Consider the following 18,945-nt stretch of genomic DNA (forward strand, 5'->3'; position numbering starts at 1 on the left):
GGGGCGACCTCTAGGTCACCCAGTAAGAGCTTGCGCCCCGTGTGGGCTGAGTCCTTTGCAGCGGTCCAGGTTTGAGTCCGACCTGCTGCCCTTTAGCTGCATGTCATCCCCAATCTCTCTCGGTTTTAGTCATGACAAGTTATGGTTAGAGTTAGGGTTCATGTGTCATGACAGTGTCATGACAGTGTCATGTCACTCTTATGTAAATACCTTCAAGTAAAGTGTTACCCAAAAAACCTTCAGCCTCTAATAATATCACATTTAATTTGGCTGCTGGTTTTATTGTTTTTATGTTGTTGCTTTACCTGCTTTTATCGTACTTAGCACAGTTTTATGGTAAAGTGTCTTTGAGTACAGCGTTATAGAAATAAAATGTATTATTATTATTATTATTATTATTATTATCTGTTGAACTTCTTCTGTAAAACGTTGCATTCTGTATATAATGTAGCCATGTCGTTCAAGTAGAAACTCTTCAGATTTTAGGAGTTGTATTAAACCCAACAAAAGGTTTTCAGTGTCGCAGAGAAAAGTAAAATGATTAAGTGTAAAGGCCCTGACCCACCGACCAGACGGCCGACCCTCGGCAGAAAAGCCAGTGTGACTTATCAGTCTCCCCGAGTTGGTCCAAAAAGTTCCTCAGAACACACCGAAGAGACGAGACGTAATACTTCTCCCTAGCAGCAGGCGGCGCTAATCTGTATTGTCGCCCAAAAATAAAAACCGGCAGCTGATTGGACAAACGCGTCACGTGGGTCTGGTTTCTCCGGAAATTCAAAGCCAGACTGTCATGGCGGCTCGATCACAGAATACGATCTCATATTGTATGAAAATAGTTCACCGAAACATGTTTCTGAAAACATTTTAAGAGAGAAATAGGTCGTGCAGTTGCTGAATCTGTCTTCATTTCAGATCAACAAAGGTCAGTTTAAAAGATTTTCCTCAGATTTTGAGAGACTCTAGTCACGCTCATCCCGCTCCCCGTTTCCGGGTTAGCACTCTACCAATCAGATGGGTCATTTGAGTCCGACTGCCGCCATTATGGTCGGTTTTGAAATTCGGTAGCAGCCAGACCCTCATGAAGCATTCGTCCAATCAGCAGCCGGTGGTCCCTCCCCTTCCGCTTTGTCGTCAAGATGGCGCCCGTTTAGTGCGAGTAGGGTCCATCGTTCCACAAAACTAAGTGTTTGAAGTGTGATAGTAGGCACTTTGAGACACAGCCAGGGATTTATCTTTAACAAACAGATGCTTAGCTCTGTAGTAATAATGTATGAGAGATGTACACTGAGTTGAGTCAGATTATTTGCTCTCTTTGTGTGTGAGGATTCTAGCAGATATGCGGCTCTATTACTTTGTCTTTATTCTGATTATATTGCTGAAAAGACTCGACACATTCGCTAATAAAGATGTTTACTCCGACTCCTTGTGTCATGTGCAGGTTTCATGTGTGTTCTGTTACATAAACGAAGGTATTTTTTACATGTTTTGAGTCATCCGAGTTGTAAACTGTAGTTTTGTTCGATGGAAGCTGTGAGTTTGACATGTTTTTGGTCTGTCGGACGAGAAGAATTTGACACAGCTCTGTCAGGCAGCCTGAAGCCTCCACAGACCAGACAGAACACACACATTAACAACACACAACACGCAGACATACAGGCACACGTGTTTACACCGTGTCTGCAGACGCATTCTCACGCATAACACGTACAAGACAGAAAACACAAGGCACACACAAACTCGTATATCACACTGTGACGTCAGCTCTGTTCAGGTGTGTGAGAGGACTACTCTATATGTCTGAATGCTCTTTGAACCTTTTAAATTGTAGAAAGTCCTCTTTACAAATAGATGTTATTTCAGTTACTACATGGAGAACAACACGCTGTACAATGGTTCAACCAGAGTGCAGGGTTTTTTCTGTACAGAGACATTTTTGATGCCCACCAAAAGAGGTTTTAGCCAGCGCCCAAATAATGAGAATTAAGAATAAAAAAAGCAGTGTTTAATAGAAATTCACCAAACAACTGTTGAACAAGCAGAACATCAACTTAAATACGAGCGCTAAAGGGATCTCAGTTTTACCGTCCAGAGTCAGGCTGTAACAGACTCCACAGGTGATTTTAGAGGTAGTTTTTAATTAATAATATTGTTTTTAACCAGTTTTGTTAACTAGGGTTTAATTTACTCAAGCACAATAGACATTTTTGTTTATCAAATGGTCCGAAATACCAGGAAAAAGCATACATTTCTGTAAAATAAGATAACAGACTCATTGCCTTCACTGTACGTGGACCAATCATGCTTACTGTCGTGCTAATTTGTCCTTTAATATGAAATGGTAAAAACTAAAAACCTTAAACAACTTATTTAAAAAAAACTTATTAATAAGGGGTGTATGACAAAGTTTGTAATTTGGCATCCAGACATTTAAACAACGTGCAAATGCTTCTTATTTCTGAGTATATTGTTGTTGATAAAACAGTCTTGAAGGCAGGTAAAGGCAGTTTTTTGAGCAAAAACATTCGCAGAAAAAAAGGAGAAAAGAAATCAATTAATCTAGAATCTGAAAAACAACAATTTATATATTTCATTAATAAATATGCATATACTGAGTGAACCATATAGACATATGTACAGTATGTACAGCTATGTGCAGTGTGCTAACATTATGAGAGTACGGGAACATTATGAGAGTACGGTAACATTATGAGAGTAACAGTGTACATCGCCAAACAATATATATACATTTATTACATTAAATGAAAGTGACTCTTTCTGTAGGTTGTCAAATAGTTGTTCTACTCAGTGACATTAACAGGAGAGATGATCAGACGGGCAGAGTTTTTACCACCATTGTTAAGACCTGTACTGAAGAACGGGTAGAGTTTCTCAGTGAAGCAGCAGCCAGTAAAGGAGTAGATAAGAGCTGCAGCATCAACGTCATAAAAGGAGACCAGACCCTCCTCATAATCCACAAACACCCCCACCTTCTCAGGCCGAGACTTCAGAGAGAGACTGACATCAGGGCCAGCACGAGCTTTGTACTCATTTTCGTTCCTCAAAGATATCGTCCAGTAGCCTTTTTGAGGATTCACTGTGATGATCCCCTTCCTGTTGATTGACTCTCTGGCCACTCCTAAAGTCCAGTCAGTCTTCCCTTTAACCTGAACCTCATAGTAAAATCTTCCTGAAGAGAAACTCTGCTTTGCTAAGACAATTGGACCAGTATCAAATCTCTCTGGATTTCTTGGTAGAATCTTCCCCATATCACCAAGTTTAACTCGTTTTCCATCATCTGAGAGGATAAGCCAGGGATTAGCTGTATAAGAATCAAGTTTCACATCCACTGCAGACTGCTGGACCCTCTTCAGTTCGGCGTCAAACACTTTCTTCATCTGTTTATTGAGCGTCTCCTCCAGCTGATTTACAGCTCCCACCAAAGTCCCCTCATATTTAAGTGGACGGACGTTGACTTGTGTCCAGTCCTTGATGGGTGAAGCAGTGTTGAGGAAGGCAAAGCTCTGGAGGAAGTGGAGGTGGTTTTCAGACTGTGAGAGCTGCTCCACCTCAGTGCTTCTCTTCTTCAGCTCTGAGATTTCCTGTTCCAGCTCTTTGATGAAGCCTTCAGCCTGTTTCTCTGTCTTTCTCTTCTTCTCTTTGATCGTGTTGATGAGCTCGGCCTGGCTTCTCTCAACAGACTCCTTCAGAGCGGTGAAGACCTGAACACCTTCTGCTATCTCTCTGTCAGCATCTTCCTCACTGAGCTCCACTGAGTGTTTGATCTCCTGAATCTTCAGTTGTCTCTTCTGGATCATCTGCTGAATTTCAGCCTCTGTCTTCCCAAGCTCTGCCTTCTTTCCTTCATATTCTTCTTCCAGAGGAACAACATCATGTGTCTTGTGGTCTGAGTAGGTGCAGAACATGCAGACACACATCTGGTCGGTCTTACAGAACAGCTCCAGAGGTTTATCGTGCTTTGTACACATCCTGCCTTCCAGGTTCGCCACAGGGTCGATCACCTGATGTCTTTTCAGGCCTGACATGGTCAAATGAGGCTCCAGGTGAGTCTCGCAGTAGGAGACCAGACACACCAGGCAGGACTTCAGGGCCTTCAGTTTGGTTCCAATGCAGACGTCACAGGGAACTTCTCCTGGTTTGGACACTGGTTGCTGTGAGCTGCTGCTGATGTTGGCTTTCTGCTGAGCTGACTGTCTGAACTGAGCAACCATCTCAGAGATGAAAGTATTGACCCGTAGCTCAGGTCTGGTGTTGAAAACCTCTTTACAGTTAGGACACTGATAGGGGACATTAATGTCCCAGTGTTCAGTGATGCAGGTTTTACAGAAGTTGTGTCCACATGGTATGGTGACCGGATCAGTGAACACATCCAGACAGATGGAGCACAGGAACTGATCTTCAGTCAGCAGACAGCTGGCAGCAGACATATCGACACTCTGAAAAGAAAAAGTGTGAAAAAGAAAACTGCAATTATATATCTTCCGATTCTGGTTCATACAATCAAACTGTTTAATGGAATATAAGGAGAGTCATCCTGAATTCTGTTGTTATATAATTAGGGGTATCAAAATTTTAATGTTAAATTGAAATCGATCAAAATGGGCTTTTGATTTTGACTATCAAAATCAGACGCAGGATCGGCAATTCCCGCAGTATTTTTTTCTCTTTCCAAGTCCACCTACTTGCGCACATCTGAAGAAAAACACAACATACACAGCGTGGCTTACCGGCTGCTAGCATGCAGCTAAAGACACGGGGTAACGTTAGCTTACCGGCTGCTAGCATGCAGCTAAAGACACGGGGTAACGTTAGCTTACCGACTGAGAGCATGCAGCTAAAGACACGGGGTAACGTTAGCTTACCGACTGAGAGCATGCAGCTAAAGACACGGGGTAACGTTAGCTTACCGACTGAGAGCATGCAGCTAAAGACACGGGGTAACGTTAGCTTACCGACTGAGAACATGCAGCTGCTCTTTTCCATAACGGAGAAACAGAACTGGAAAATCTTCCTGCTTCCCTGAAGTCACCATGTGGTGATATTTTGCCTTCCCAGTGATTGAGTAATGGAAACAAACAACGAATGTAAAGCATGTGGGCTCTGACAGGACTTCATGGCGTATTAAATTTCATTTTTCAATAAAAAAAAAAGCATACCTTTTATTAGCAAATTCATTTGATGACGTGAAACGATGACAGGGTTGGAGGGTGGTCACCACATCACACCTTAAGTAATATAAAACTACTGCTACCCTGCTGCTTAGGTTGTTATTAGAGGAACATTATTTTAAATTGAGGTTAAACACTTTTTTATTCCAATATAATACTAAACTCAACACATTTATTTAAATTCACTGTGAAATACTGCGCCCGTATTTGTTTTTACTATTAGTTTTATTAAAGCTTCTGAGGGAGCAGAGCAAAAGAAAAATCAGTTACACTTTACTTGAAGGTATCTACATAAGAGTGACATGACACTGTCATGAACGGGTCATAAACATTATAAACAAGTCATAAACGTTTATGACATAACGCTTCTTTTAGTTAAGTGTCATTCGGTTTTTGTCATGTGTCATGACTGTGTTCATGACAGTGTCATGTCACTCTTATGTAGATACCTTCAAGTGTTACCGAAAAACCTCCTCTGTCCAAAGACCTTTAGAGTCGGAGAGTCAGCTTGGACAAAGAGCCGAAAGAGGAGGCTCAGAGAGAGAGGAAGAGGATGCAAAGAGCAAAGAATCTGACACATTAAAAGATGGAAGCTACGGCCACCGATGGAGCCCAGTTAAACATTTGTCCTGAGTGGAAATTCCTGTCTGAGCTCAGGTTTTGAGTTCATACCGGTTGTTGAAACACAGTAAATATGATCAGCTGTTGTGTCTTACAAAGACAGACAGCAGGAACTACAGAGACAGTAAAGCTGAGAGGAAAGAGTTTGAAGTTCAGGGCTACTTACCAAAGTGTCACAGTTATACAAGACGTCAATTGTTTGCCTTTATAAGCAATAAAAGATCAAATTAGACACTGTGCTCTGCTTGGACAACTCAAAGGGAGGCTAAGCTAGGCTAGTTAGCTTCTAGCAGGCCTACTTTATCTGCTTTACTTAATTTCTTTGTTCTGGATTCTGGTTTAACTTTCTGCACATATTTAGTGAGTGCATTTTGTCTCAGTGTACTCACCAGTGTTAGGCAGAGGTTCTGCTGTTGTAGAGAAAAAGCTGCTGGATTCAGTTGAATGTTTCTTTAGAGAGAAACAGAGAGAGTTGTCTCGACTGCAGCTGTGCTGTCGCTCAGACAAACTTTCACTTTCAATTCAGGAAATGTGACGTTGCAGTTCTCAGTGGCCCGTCGCCAAGAGGGAGGAGTGGAGGAAGTATTCAGATCCTTTAAAATTACTAATGCCACTCTGTGAAAATCCTGCAGTAGACGTAAAAATCCTGTATTTAACCCTTGTGTTGTCCTCCTGGGTCAAAAAGATTAACCCTTTTTTTCAACATTTTACATTTTCATCGCTTTTTCTGACTTACTACCACTAGTTTCACACTACGTTTTGGAATTCATGGTCAATAAACCTCATTTATATAGAATTATACCAAATATTTAGCCCTTGTGTGGTCCTTTGGGTCACCAGGACCCGAAGGACCACACAAGGATGATGTACTTCCGTTTATTTTGTTGAGAATGGCTCTCTAAACCCTGTCTCTTGTAAAGTAAGTAAGTAAAGTTTGTTTCCTAGCATATTTAAACACCGTTTAAGCTGACCAAAATGTTGTACAAACGAGCACCAAGGTGCTGCATTAACCTTTGTTTTGTCCTTCGGGTCACCGGGACCCGAAGGACCACACAAGGGTTAAGTTAAAAATGTGATGGTTGGGTCGGCTGGCTGTGAGTTTTCTGTTTTGTTTACTATTCTCTGGTTTGTTTCTCGGTTGGTTTTCTCTCCTCCTGTGTTTTCCTGTTTGCCTGCCCCTCTCTCTCTCTCTGTGCCTACTCTGCTCTCCCCCTCCCACTGCTGCTGCCAGCTGATTGAGCGCACCTGGTTACCATCCCATCATCATCGGCTCCCGCTGCGCACACCTGCCTCTCATCTACAATCAAGACCAGTATTTCCACCCCGGCTCAACAGACCATCTCCGCTTGATTGTTGCTCCAGTTACGCTGGTGAAACACAAAGCTAAACCTCTGATATTCTCACTGTTTTTTCTTGTCTGTTACCTGAACGCTCACTTACCTGTTGTGTCTCTCTTCCCCAGTCACCATCTCCGTCTCCTACCATCATCTCCAGTCAGCTGGCTTCACCGCACAGACGCCCTCCCCCGGCACCCTGCTCCAGCCTCTCCTCACCTCCTCTGCTCTCCGCTCCTCGGCCCCAGTGCCTCTCCCGCGGCTCCCCAGTCACAGCTCCCCTGAATACCTCCACCATCTCTACCCTTCCCTCAGCTGCTCCCCCATTCCCGGCGTCTGCCTCCCCACTTCCCCTTTTTCCCCTAATCATTAATAAACCTTTTGTTGTGAGCTCTGCACTTGAGTCCGTTCTGTTCCCCTCGTAACAAAAAAAGCTGAAATTATGAATTATTTTGACTAATAGTTAAGATAAGAGGAATGTATGTTGAGTGGATGAGTTTAGTCCGGATACTGATTTTAAACCATTTCAATTTTCACCCGAAATTCAATGAAAGTGATCAGTTATACTTGCAAAGAGCGTTTCCATCAGGAAAGGACAACAGTAGGGTTAAAGCATTACTTAAGTAGAAGTATGTAAGTACTGAAAACTGTCATTTGAAAAGGTAACTAAAAAGGTCAGACAAATGTAGTGTATGAAAAAAAGAGTTAAAAAAGTACAATATTTACCTCTGAGATATAGAAGAGAACAAGTGTAAAGTAGTGGAATATTAAAATACTCAAGTTAAGTACAAGTACCTTGAATTTGTAGTACTCAGATTCCACCGATGTGCAGCACAGAGTTGTGAGACAACTACATAGGATCACATCAACATTGTTAACTGAAGTATGTTCCATAAATACCCATCAATGACAAGTTAGCAGGAAGTAATCCAGTGACTACAATAATAAAATAAGCAATGTATTTGTATAAAACAAATATATAGCAAATATGCTAAAGCAAGACTGGGTTCCAGCTTCTCAAGTGGGGGATTTAGCTGCTATTTCCTATTTTACGGTATCTTATATTGAATATATTTGTGTTTTAGACTGTTGGTCGGACAAAACAAGGCGTTACTTTGGGCTCTTAGAACATGTGATGGGTATTTCTTATTTTCTGACATTTTACAGGTATTTGATGATTTAAATTTTTTTTTCCTGCAATCCTACAGTGAAGCATCAAGACTAGGGGGTGGGAATCACCGGAGGCCTCGCGATACGATATCATCACGATACTTATGTCACGATACGATATTATTGCGATTTTAAACATATTGCAATATTCTGTGATATACTGCAATGTATTACCTTTTTTCCCACGTCAATTTCTTCCCAATTTCAAATGATGTCCCCAAAGGAACATTTTGTCAACATCTGTTTTATCTAAAAAGATAAATTTCTCTGTTTGTTGATCTCACTTCAATTTTATTGCTGCAAAATGTGATTGTCAAGCAGACAAACTGACCAACAAATATATCATAAAAGATCAATACTTGGCGTCTGTGTATCGATACAGTATTGCCACGAAAAATATCACGATACTATACTGTATCGATTTTTCCACCCAGCCTTAATCAAGACACATTCAATGTGGTGATGTTAACCCTTGTATTGTAATCGGGTCAAATTTGACCTGTTTTCTAAATGTCTACATCTTTTTAACTACCTAAAAACCCCCAAATAACATGGATGGTTCCATACAATGCGCTTCGCAAGTACAACAAAAGATCAGATCTTTTTTTACCTCAAGAATTAGACATAATTTCCTACAAATGAGATTTATTGACCATGAATTCCCAAAAAAAGAAAAACTAGTAATAAGATGGTGTTAGTGGTTTTTATACACAGAAGTGAAAAGAAGCGTTAAACGTGCCAAAAAAGCGCCAAAAAATAATTGAAAAAAAGCGCCACAAGTGTCGAAAAAAAGAACATTTTCAGTTTTGGCCTGGGGAGGACGATGCATGGCCGAATGGAAGACAACACAAGGGTTAAATAAAATGAAATAAAAGCAGACGTGACATTGAACTCCAGGTCAAGTTGTGAGTTCAAGGAGATTTTAGCCTGGCTGACACCAGAGCCTTCTCAGTTGGAACTGAGAGTGGGGGGATCTGGGGAAGCTTCATTCACAGCCCATTTCCAAAGGGGGCGTCACCAACGGACGCCGCTCAAATACCTCTGGGCGCATTGGATAGTCCTTCAACCAATCAGAGCAATGATCTGGGTGACGTAGCAGCGACAGCGGCATCAACGGGTTGCTGCGCTTCGGTGGCCGTCATGTTGAATGTAAACAAAAAGCTGCTCGCCGTCGCTGCGCTATCGTCATCGTGTAAAGCCCGCCTCAACGGTTGTGATTGGTGTAGAGCCCGCCTCAACGGTTGTGATTGGTGTAGAGCCCGCCTCAACGGTTGTGATTGGTGTAAAGCCAGCCTCAACGGTTGTGATTGGTGTAGAGCCGCCTCAACGGTTGTGATTGGTGTAGAGCCCGCCTCAACGGTTGTGATTGGTGTAGAGCCCCGCCTCAATGGTTGTGATTGGTGTAGAGCCCGCCTCAACGGTTGTGATTGGTGTAGAGCCCGCCTCAACGGTTGTGATTGGTGTAGAGCCCGCCTCAACGGTTGTGATTGGTGTAAAGCCCGCCTCAACGGTTGTGATTGGTGTAGAGCCCGCCTCAACGGTTGTGATTGGTGTAAAGCCAGCCTCAACGGTTGTGATTGGTGTAGAGCCCGCCTCAACGGTTGTGATTGGTGTAAAGCCCGCCTCAACGGTTGTGATTGGTATAGAGCCCGCCTCAACGGTGTAAAGCCCGCCTCAACGGTTGTGATTGGTGTAGAGCCCGCCTCAACAGTTGTGATTGGTGTAGAGCCCGCCTCAACGGTTGTGATTGGTGTAGAGCCCGCCTCAACGGTTGTGATTGGTGTAAAGCCCGCCTCAACGGTTGTGATTGGTGTAGAGCCCGCCTCAACGGTTGTGATTGGTGTAAAGCCCGCCTCAAAGGTTGTGATTGGTGTAGAGCCCGCCTCAACGGTTGTGATTGGTGTAGAGCCAGCCTCAATGGTTGTGATTGGTGTAAAGCCAGCCTCAACGGTTGTGACTGGTGTAGAGCCCGCCTCAACGGTTGTGATTGGTGTAAAGCCCGCCTCAACGGTTGTGATTAGTGTAGAGCCCGCCTCAACGGTTGTGATTGGTGCCTCGATTTGGAGAAATTGGAAATGAGCTCGAATGGGCTCTTGGCCAGACTGACTTGCAGAGCAAATCTCAAATTTGCCGGAAGTTCGTCAGGGTTTTCCCAGGCTAGACTTTCATACCATTCCTAAATATAATCAAACCACCGGCTGCGGGAGGGAAGATTACATTTAAATAAAAAAAAAACTAAAACAATGGTGTGCGGTGATGTAAAGTGTACTGTGTGTAGTTAACAGGCTGAAACATGCAAAACCACAGACATGTCCTTTAATTCCTTCAGAGGAAACATTTGTTTGTGTCGGAGGATAATGAAAGTGTGACTGGATTTATTAATGTTTCCATGGTTACAGTTAAATTGTAGTGTAGCGTCTATCTGTAGATGAGGTGAACCCACAATAGTAGTATTGCAATCGCTGTGTGCTGTTTTACTGCTGCTGAGACAAAAACAAAGAGTGTTATTTTGTTTTAAACCATTTTTCTTTCAGAAATACAGATTAAAAGGGAGACAGTCAAGAATTCGGCTAAGATTTGCTCCACAGATCTCTTTTAAAATAAGAGCTCTCTTTACTTCATAGAAAAAACTTTAGTAAATTAAAGGGACAGTTCAGATGTTTTGAGTGTGTGGTGTTATGAGCTACTTCTCCTTAGTCAGTGTGTTGGCTACAATAGATGGCGGTCGGCACGCACCCAGTTTGGAGAAGCAGGCAGGAGAACCGAGAAAAGGCTAAAGTCTGGTTTATGGTCCTGCGGAGTCTCCACAAAGAGCTTTTGACATAGTGTATGTAAGTGGCCTGAAGGTTATACTTGCGCGTTGGCGTTTGCGTTGACCTTTTGAATAGCAGGGATGCCAAATAGCAGTTTGATTGGTTGGGGTTAGGCATTGACCTTGAGTGGTTAAGGTTAAGATAGCCGACTGGTCAGGGGATAGGACCTGAACAAATGGGGTTATGTTCCCAGACAGCAAAATGTATTTGGGCCAGATTTGGACCAGGTCTTCATTAGCATTTGGCGCAGATCCGGACCTGGGCCGGGCTCATTCGTTCCAGAATTGGCCCTGTACAGTTATTAATGCCATGATGTGTGGTGCGGATCTGGCCCAGACTCATATTTTACATCTGGGGCTCATCTGGCAATTTGTAATTTGTAATTTTCAAAATAGTTTTTATTTTTTATTTTAAAAAGGCAAAAGAGAAAACTACAGCATGAACAACCATCTGACGTGAATCCAGATGCACAAAAAGAGAAAAAGCATATGATTAAAGATCATTGTTAATTATTCAAATTACAAAAAAAAAAAAATATATATATATAAAATCAAGTAACCTAATGTGAACACTGCGCCTACTGTAGGTATATTTACTGCTCATTAGTTGGGTGAGACCGGGCACGGCGTCCACCCCCGCAGTCACAAGGCAGATGTGATGGCTATTGATTTATCTCCGTGTCCGTGGCTTTGTCAGACATGCGATTCTTCCTCATTGCTCCTGTAAGACGTAGCCTACAAAAAGCACACAAAGCAAAGAAACAAACAGTATGTTAGATTAAGTATTCAAAGATTATTTATTACATGACATTATAGTAAAATGCTTGCACAAATAGGCTAAATGTGACGTGATGTTTAGTGAGTGAATGAGTGAGAGAGTGATTAAGTAAAGACTAACAAAACTAACAAAAGACGGTTAGCCTAGTGGGTAGCGCTAACAAACGATTTTGCAGCTAACACACAATGGACACGATATTCAGTAATTTTGGTGAATAATAAGCAAAGATCACTGATTCAGCCTTAAAGCCTGTTCACATTAGTTGTGGATGTTTAAAAGAACCTATAGCTACTACAACCATAGCCTAGCTATAGACCCCTTGCAAACACGTGACCACGACCACGTGACGACGCCATGACGGACGGCAAAATCACCGGAAGCACAAGCTAAATAGTGTAATAGACGAGCGGAAAGTTTCATTAGTTTTAAATAAATAACACTAAATAAAATGTAATAATAATAATTATACTATCTTCTTCTTCAGACATTGTTTAAATTCACCTACCCTGGTCCCTGTCTCGATCCTGCCGGTATCTAGCTTGCCCCGCTAGCCGTTAGCCGTTAGCTGCCGTCCGGTGAGTGTAGTCAGCCAGGCTTCTGTGATAATCATCCCAATAACAATCCATGGAGCGGTGGTGGTGTGGCTATGTCTTCCAGTTACTGAAGGCTAGCTTTAGCTTGCGCGCAGGCACAAGTTCATCTTTCCGTTGCCCCTCTGTCTGTCTTGTTCTTTCCAACTCTTGAGGCTAGTTCTTCCGTCTATACTACCGATTCAAATAAATAAGGACGACCATATAACTCAAAGAGCTGCTCTTCCCTGTTGTTGTATATCTGCTATATTCTCCATAGTTATGTTACTCCAAGCTTCTTCCCTTGTAAACAAATCTGCTCTACTCTTACACTCTTCTCACGCTCTCGATCGGCACAATACTGTTTACCTTTTTTTTTGGGGGAATACACTTCAATAGCAGTGACGCGACCTGTCCTCTGGAGGACATAGCCACACACACACCGTGGAGTTATTATTGGGATGATTATCACAGAAGCCTGTCTGAATAAACTCACAGGACGGCAGCTAGCAGCGACGGCTATCAGCTAGCAGGGCAAGCTAGCTACAGCGCGATGCACCGTTGTTCACTGGCTGAGCCGATGCAACTCTCTAATGGATGCCTGAACGCATCCCAGCTCTGGGAAATAATTCATCACACGCTAATTCATGCAGTAAATCGGGTCGGCCTATGATTAGTATTAACCACACATAATGTAACATCTAGCCATTGTCTTATCTGTGATTCTATTCCGCGTTGATCCGTGGATATTTCGACAGCGGCTGGTCGGCTAACGGGGTAGGAGCTCCGCAAGCGCATTTAATTCAGTTGTTTGGCCTTTTTGAAGCTAGTTTCCGTGCCATGTCATCTTTAATTTAACCAATATTTTTTGTATGCGTGTTAAGTTAAATGATCAAGGGAACGGCTTACTTTTTGGGATATGTAGGTCAGTGAATAACCGATGATAGTTATGTGGGACCTGTTAGCAGGAACAGCTGGTTAGCACGGCAGCTAGCTGGGTGAGGAAGTTTTATTATTATTATTATTTATCAGTCATTTAAAACAGAAAGGCAATACATACACATGCTTGTGTTGGTGAGGATTACTCTGCAGATTGTGTATGTGACTCGTGAGAACAAGAACAGCAAACCATACACAGTATATAAGCAGCGAACACGTTCTATTTTGACTTGCCGTCCATCTACAGAATAGCTCTTCCGCCGTCCGTCATGGCGTTCATAATTCGCGGGAGTAGAGTGTGACGTCACGTGCAAAGGGTCTATAGGTCTACTAGCCTACCCAGCGTATTGTCTGACACGTCTCTGGTTGTCAGAATGTCAGTGTAAACTAAGTTTGTAAACGTTTATGTTTAGCCTATACATATTTAACAGATTAACATGACATCAACAGCAGTTTACTTTTACAATTTTACTTGTATAATGCACTTACCAATAATCACAAAGACGGTGCAGCCTGCAGTCTTCCTCTCTGCATTTCAAATAGAGTTGCGGGAAAAAAGCGTTCCGTTAGTTGTGGCGCATCTGGTCTGCGCAGCTCCTGTGGATCCGGCCCACATCATGATGTATTAGAACGGGCCCACACCCGCCGAGCGGACTCAATTCAGTTGTGGCACGTCCGGTCTGCGCAGCTCCCGTGGATCCGGCCCGCACTAGCAGGGCGGACACGTGGCGCGTCTGGTCTGCACATATTTGTGATATAGCAAATCAAAACACAAACAAAGTCTTTAGTGCAGCTTTACTGAAAAACTCACTAGAGTACAATATTAAATGAATTAATGAATTAAACTGTTTTCAGGCTGAAATCTCATATCAACCTGTATTGGTTTCAATATAACCACTAAACTAAGATGTATTAAACAAAAATATGTTTATTTTCTTTTTATCTTTAGTTTGCAACCCAAAGTTATACTAATCGCTGTCTGGTAGTTCTAAAAATCATTATGAATTAAAGTTTTTAGGCCTATAGAGCAAACCTAAGTACTTCTAATTTGACATGTATTTATCCAATTTGTTACCTGATATGGGAAACATATATCACATTCTATAATTTATGACAAAAACTATATCAAAATTATTGCTGAACCTAAACTGTACATGCACAACTCCTGTTTTTCTCTTATCTCGGAGAGTGTGTGTTGTGGTGTGTGTGTGTGTGTGTGTGTGTGTGGGTGTGTGTTTGTGTGTGTGTGTGTGTGTGTGTGTGTGTGTGTGTGTGTGTGTGTGTTGCTGTGGCCTTGCTGCTCTGTAAGCTTAGTCTACAGTGAGGGGTTACCAGTTGGTCCTCACACAATGGTGTGTCTGCTGGGTGCATCTCACCCAAGTCCAATGTGTGGAGGTGCTGTAAACGAAATCTCAAAAGGGTGACAGGTTAAGTCGCTTGCGCGTGCACATTCTATACCTCAGTACAATAAGCAGAGCTTCTGTCAAATGTAGGCATGTTGCATTTTGAATGCAAACCACTATACTTGAGATATTGGTTGGAATTCTCCATTTTGGAATTATTTCAGTGAGTAGGGCTTTGGCTACTACACTGCCTGACAGTAGTCTTGATAAAAAAAAATCACTTGTGAACCAATGTTGCTTCACCATTGTGAAACAATTGTTTTTCCCTCAAATGTATTTCCATCATACTAATCATCCCCCCTTTTACACATGGTTTTTAACCTATGTGTCAACTTTGCAAAATTTGGAAAGAAAAAGCTGGATAGCCTTCTGTTTAGGAAAAATTAGCTCTACTGCTTGTACTGAGAGATGAGATGGCAGAGGTCCAGATCGGATAGCATCAGAATCAGGTACAACAGAGAATCCCACCCGGTTCAGGCCAGTAACCTAACTTAGTCTCCGACTGTCTTATTTGTTTCACTTTACTAAACTCTCAAAACTTTACCCCTGCTGCAAAGGAAACTTCCACTACAGTCCTCTCTCACTGAAAGTGGTTTTGCTCTGAAAGTAAATCTAATCATGAGTCTGGTTAAGAAATGATCCAAAAATTCAATTTACATTCCCCATTTTCTTCCTTTATACTAACTGCAAATCATGATTTGGTCATTTCCTACAAATGTCATGCACCTGGACCTCTGGCACCTTGACACAGAGAGAAACACTGTGACCCTGACAACAACAAGAACAGGCATACCAACCAGACAAAGAAGAAATGTAGAGGAATGAAGACAGTGGAGTGGGTGCTTGATTGTCTGAGTTGCAGATGTGTGTGTCTGCATGAAGACGGGGAAGTAAAACTGCCGGTGCAACCGAGAAGAAGAAGAATCACAACTCTGTGACTCAGTAAATACCCAATATTAGCATGATTGTGAGCAAATTTGCATTTATATTGTTGAAAAGCGTTGAGTCAGGTGATTTTTCTTCTTTCCTTCAATCATAACTATGTTTTTTGTTATTTTGTGACTTTGGTGAATCCCAACTAAACCTTAAAAACACCAAAGTCACACAATAACACAGACAAACTAACTGACAGAGGCAGCGGTAGAGCAGCAACTCCCGTGTTCTGCCAGGTACAATGACTGTTTTTGTCAAAGGAGTCTGGTGGCTTTGAAGGGAGCAGAGATAACGGCTTTAGTTCCCTGTCGTAAAGGGCTGTCTGACCCCGATTCTCCACTGGGCGCGTCTGGGCTGCGTTCTGGTTTTGTTCCGTCCTCCGCAACGTGCCATACCACACCGGGAGCGTCTCAGAAGCAGAGCGTCTTGCTGCCCAACTCGCATATTATATAGTGTAAGTACTTTACAGAAAAATCTGGTGTTTATTAAGCTAGTATATATATATATACACAGTACAGTACAGTATACCCACTGCAATACATTAGACTACACCACTGGTATCTACCTTCCACTCCAAGCACTCCTACAGTTAAACTCAATGCCTTCTCTTTTCTGGCGTTGTCCTGATAAAATAGATCTGTGATGTCATATTATGTTATTCCATCTCCAAGATCTTAAAGGGGTGATAGAATGATTATATAGGGTATTTCACACTGTTCCTTATGGTCTCCTAATGGGGTATGTAACATTAGTTGGGCTGAAAATGACCTGGTTGATATTTTATTGGCCCTTATGCATCCCTGTGTTTTGGCCCTATTTGTAACAAGAGCTTTTCTTCCAAATATGGTATGGTCATGAATATTTAGATGAGCTGCGCGCTGATTGGTTGAGTGACTTGCCATACGCACATATTAGAGACGCGCGCTGATTGGTTGAGCGAATCCCCAATACACACACATTAGAGAAGCGACAGAATCTCATATTCCAGACACTGCAATGTTTCATTACCAAATTCACTTCTGAGACTTTTTTAAGCGAGAAATCAACTATATAAAGCTGAAATATGGGCCGTTTTACAAAAATTGATGGCTAATTGCAAATTTGGTAAGATGTGTCGGACTTTAGGAGCTCCACACAGTCTGACGAGAAAGCGGCAGCCTGCTGGGCTCCATACCCAGCGCAAAGTCACCCTTTGTGGATACTGCATACGGGGCTCCCCGCTAGCTGCCCGGCATAACTATAATATATTTACGGTTTGAATTTCGTCACGCCACTTTGATTTTAAGGCATTTTTATGAACGCGAGGCATCTTTGTAGGACGAGCAGCTGCTTGCAATATGTCCCATTCATTACAATGGGGAAATACCGCAGCTAGCTAGCTACACTGTCGCCATAACTATATTTACAGTTTGAATTTCGTCACGCCACTTATATAACATCATTCCTCAATGTCTTATAAAGCTAACCGTTGTGTCCGATTTGATTTTAAGGCATTTTTATGAACGCAAGGCGTCTTTGTAGGACCAGCAGCTGCTTGCTATATGTCCCATTCATTACAATGGGGAAATACCACAGCTAGCTAGCTACACTGTCGCCATAACAAAATTATATTTACAATAGTTTGAATTTCGTCACGCCACTTATATTACATCATTCCCCAATGTCTTATAAAGCTAACCGTTATGAGGAGGTTATTGGTGTGTGTGTTTTTGCATTCTTTCCCTGAATCACTACCTCTTTTATCCATAGGCCTATGTTACAACATTCTTTGTTTTTCCTGTACTCAGTAGCTTTAAATCCTCTGTCTTAAGTTTGTCTTTTTTCATTAGTTGTACCTCTTGTTCTTCTAATTCCTGTTTCAATCAATTTTGCCCGAACTTAAAGGAAACCCAAAATTATTCGACAAATACGGCAGACACCCTAGACATTCTGAACCATATTTCTTTCACCATCTCATCCACCACGGCTCCCGTGTGACTGGGATCTTGCTCGATCCGTTACCCATTTTATTAGGAAAAGCACTTCTTTATACTTATAGTCGTCACTACAAGGCCAGGCTCTATTTTATTTCAGAAAACCCACGCACAAAAACCGAACAGTTTCTGAAAAACTGTTTATTAGATTTACTTCAAAATCTAAAATCACACCCGTGTGGAGAGATATCTGGTTTAAAATTACCGCAAGAATGATCACAAATGTAATTATCCAAATTTATAAACAAAAAAAACCCAAAATGGTTTTTATATACAAAAACCCCAAAATGGTTATTAATCTATTTCAGTTTCCGACGTCAGTATTTGTTTCTGGATTTTTCAAAAGCCAATTCAAATCACTCTTAAATTCATGTAGAGTTCTGCTTACCCTGCTGCTTGAAATTGCTTCCGTCTTAAAGATCATGGTTGGAGTCAATAGAGCCCTCCGTGGTTTCTGATCCTCTCTCTCTGAATGCTTTTCGAGCGAGGTAGAGGCGAAGATCGTTGGATCTCGGATCGCAAGTCCTCAGTCAACCACGGAGTCTCTTTTATCTGACTCTTGCACATGATCCCCACTTCTGACACCAGGTTTGTAGTGGAAGTTTCCTTTGCAGCAGAGTTTAGTAAAGTGAAACAAATAAGACAGTCGGAGACTAAACCAAGTTAGGTTTTTATATTTTATTAAAAATATATTTGCAAATATAGGAGCAACATGATTTCACAAAAGGCACAGCAGCCCAGTGTGGAGTCAGTCCCTCCAATGAGTGAACAGAACACCAGGCTTATATGCATCTTCAGAGTGACAGCACACATGCACTTGGATTATTATGATGCTATAATTTTTACAGGCAATCTGATGCACATGAAGACAATCAGAAGAGACATCTTGGGGCCATTTCGCCTCCTCCTCCCTGTATGACTGTCATCCCTCAGTTATATCTCAAACAGCATGGGAAAACTAGAGATAGTTTTAGGGTGACCTTGCACCTTTATCGGTTCAGGCGAACAGTGCTCACATAATGTTCCAGACTGGATGTCTTACAAAGTTAGAATCAAAATCTACATGTGGGAAATGAGATAGACTCTTTCAGCATTTTTGAGAGAATTAAAGTACAAATAAAACATAAAAAATATAAGGAATTATGCTTAAATGTAATTTTACCATTACAAGACAGTTACATGAGGAGATCCTGGAACACTACCACTTCAACCAGCTGCTGCCTAACT

The 18,945-nt window shown here is 42.0% G+C and overlaps 1 pseudogene; it reads right to left on the bottom strand.

Annotated features, from left to right (window-relative positions):
* Positions 1 to 1,985: 1,985 nt before the first annotated feature.
* Positions 1,986 to 8,053, bottom strand: LOC120564802 (annotated as a pseudogene).
* Positions 8,054 to 18,945: the final 10,892 nt, after the last annotated feature.

The sequence above is a fragment of the Perca fluviatilis genome, chromosome 8, assembly GCF_010015445.1.
Source record: "Perca fluviatilis chromosome 8, GENO_Pfluv_1.0, whole genome shotgun sequence".
In the NCBI taxonomy this organism is placed as follows: Eukaryota; Metazoa; Chordata; class Actinopteri; order Perciformes; family Percidae; genus Perca; species Perca fluviatilis.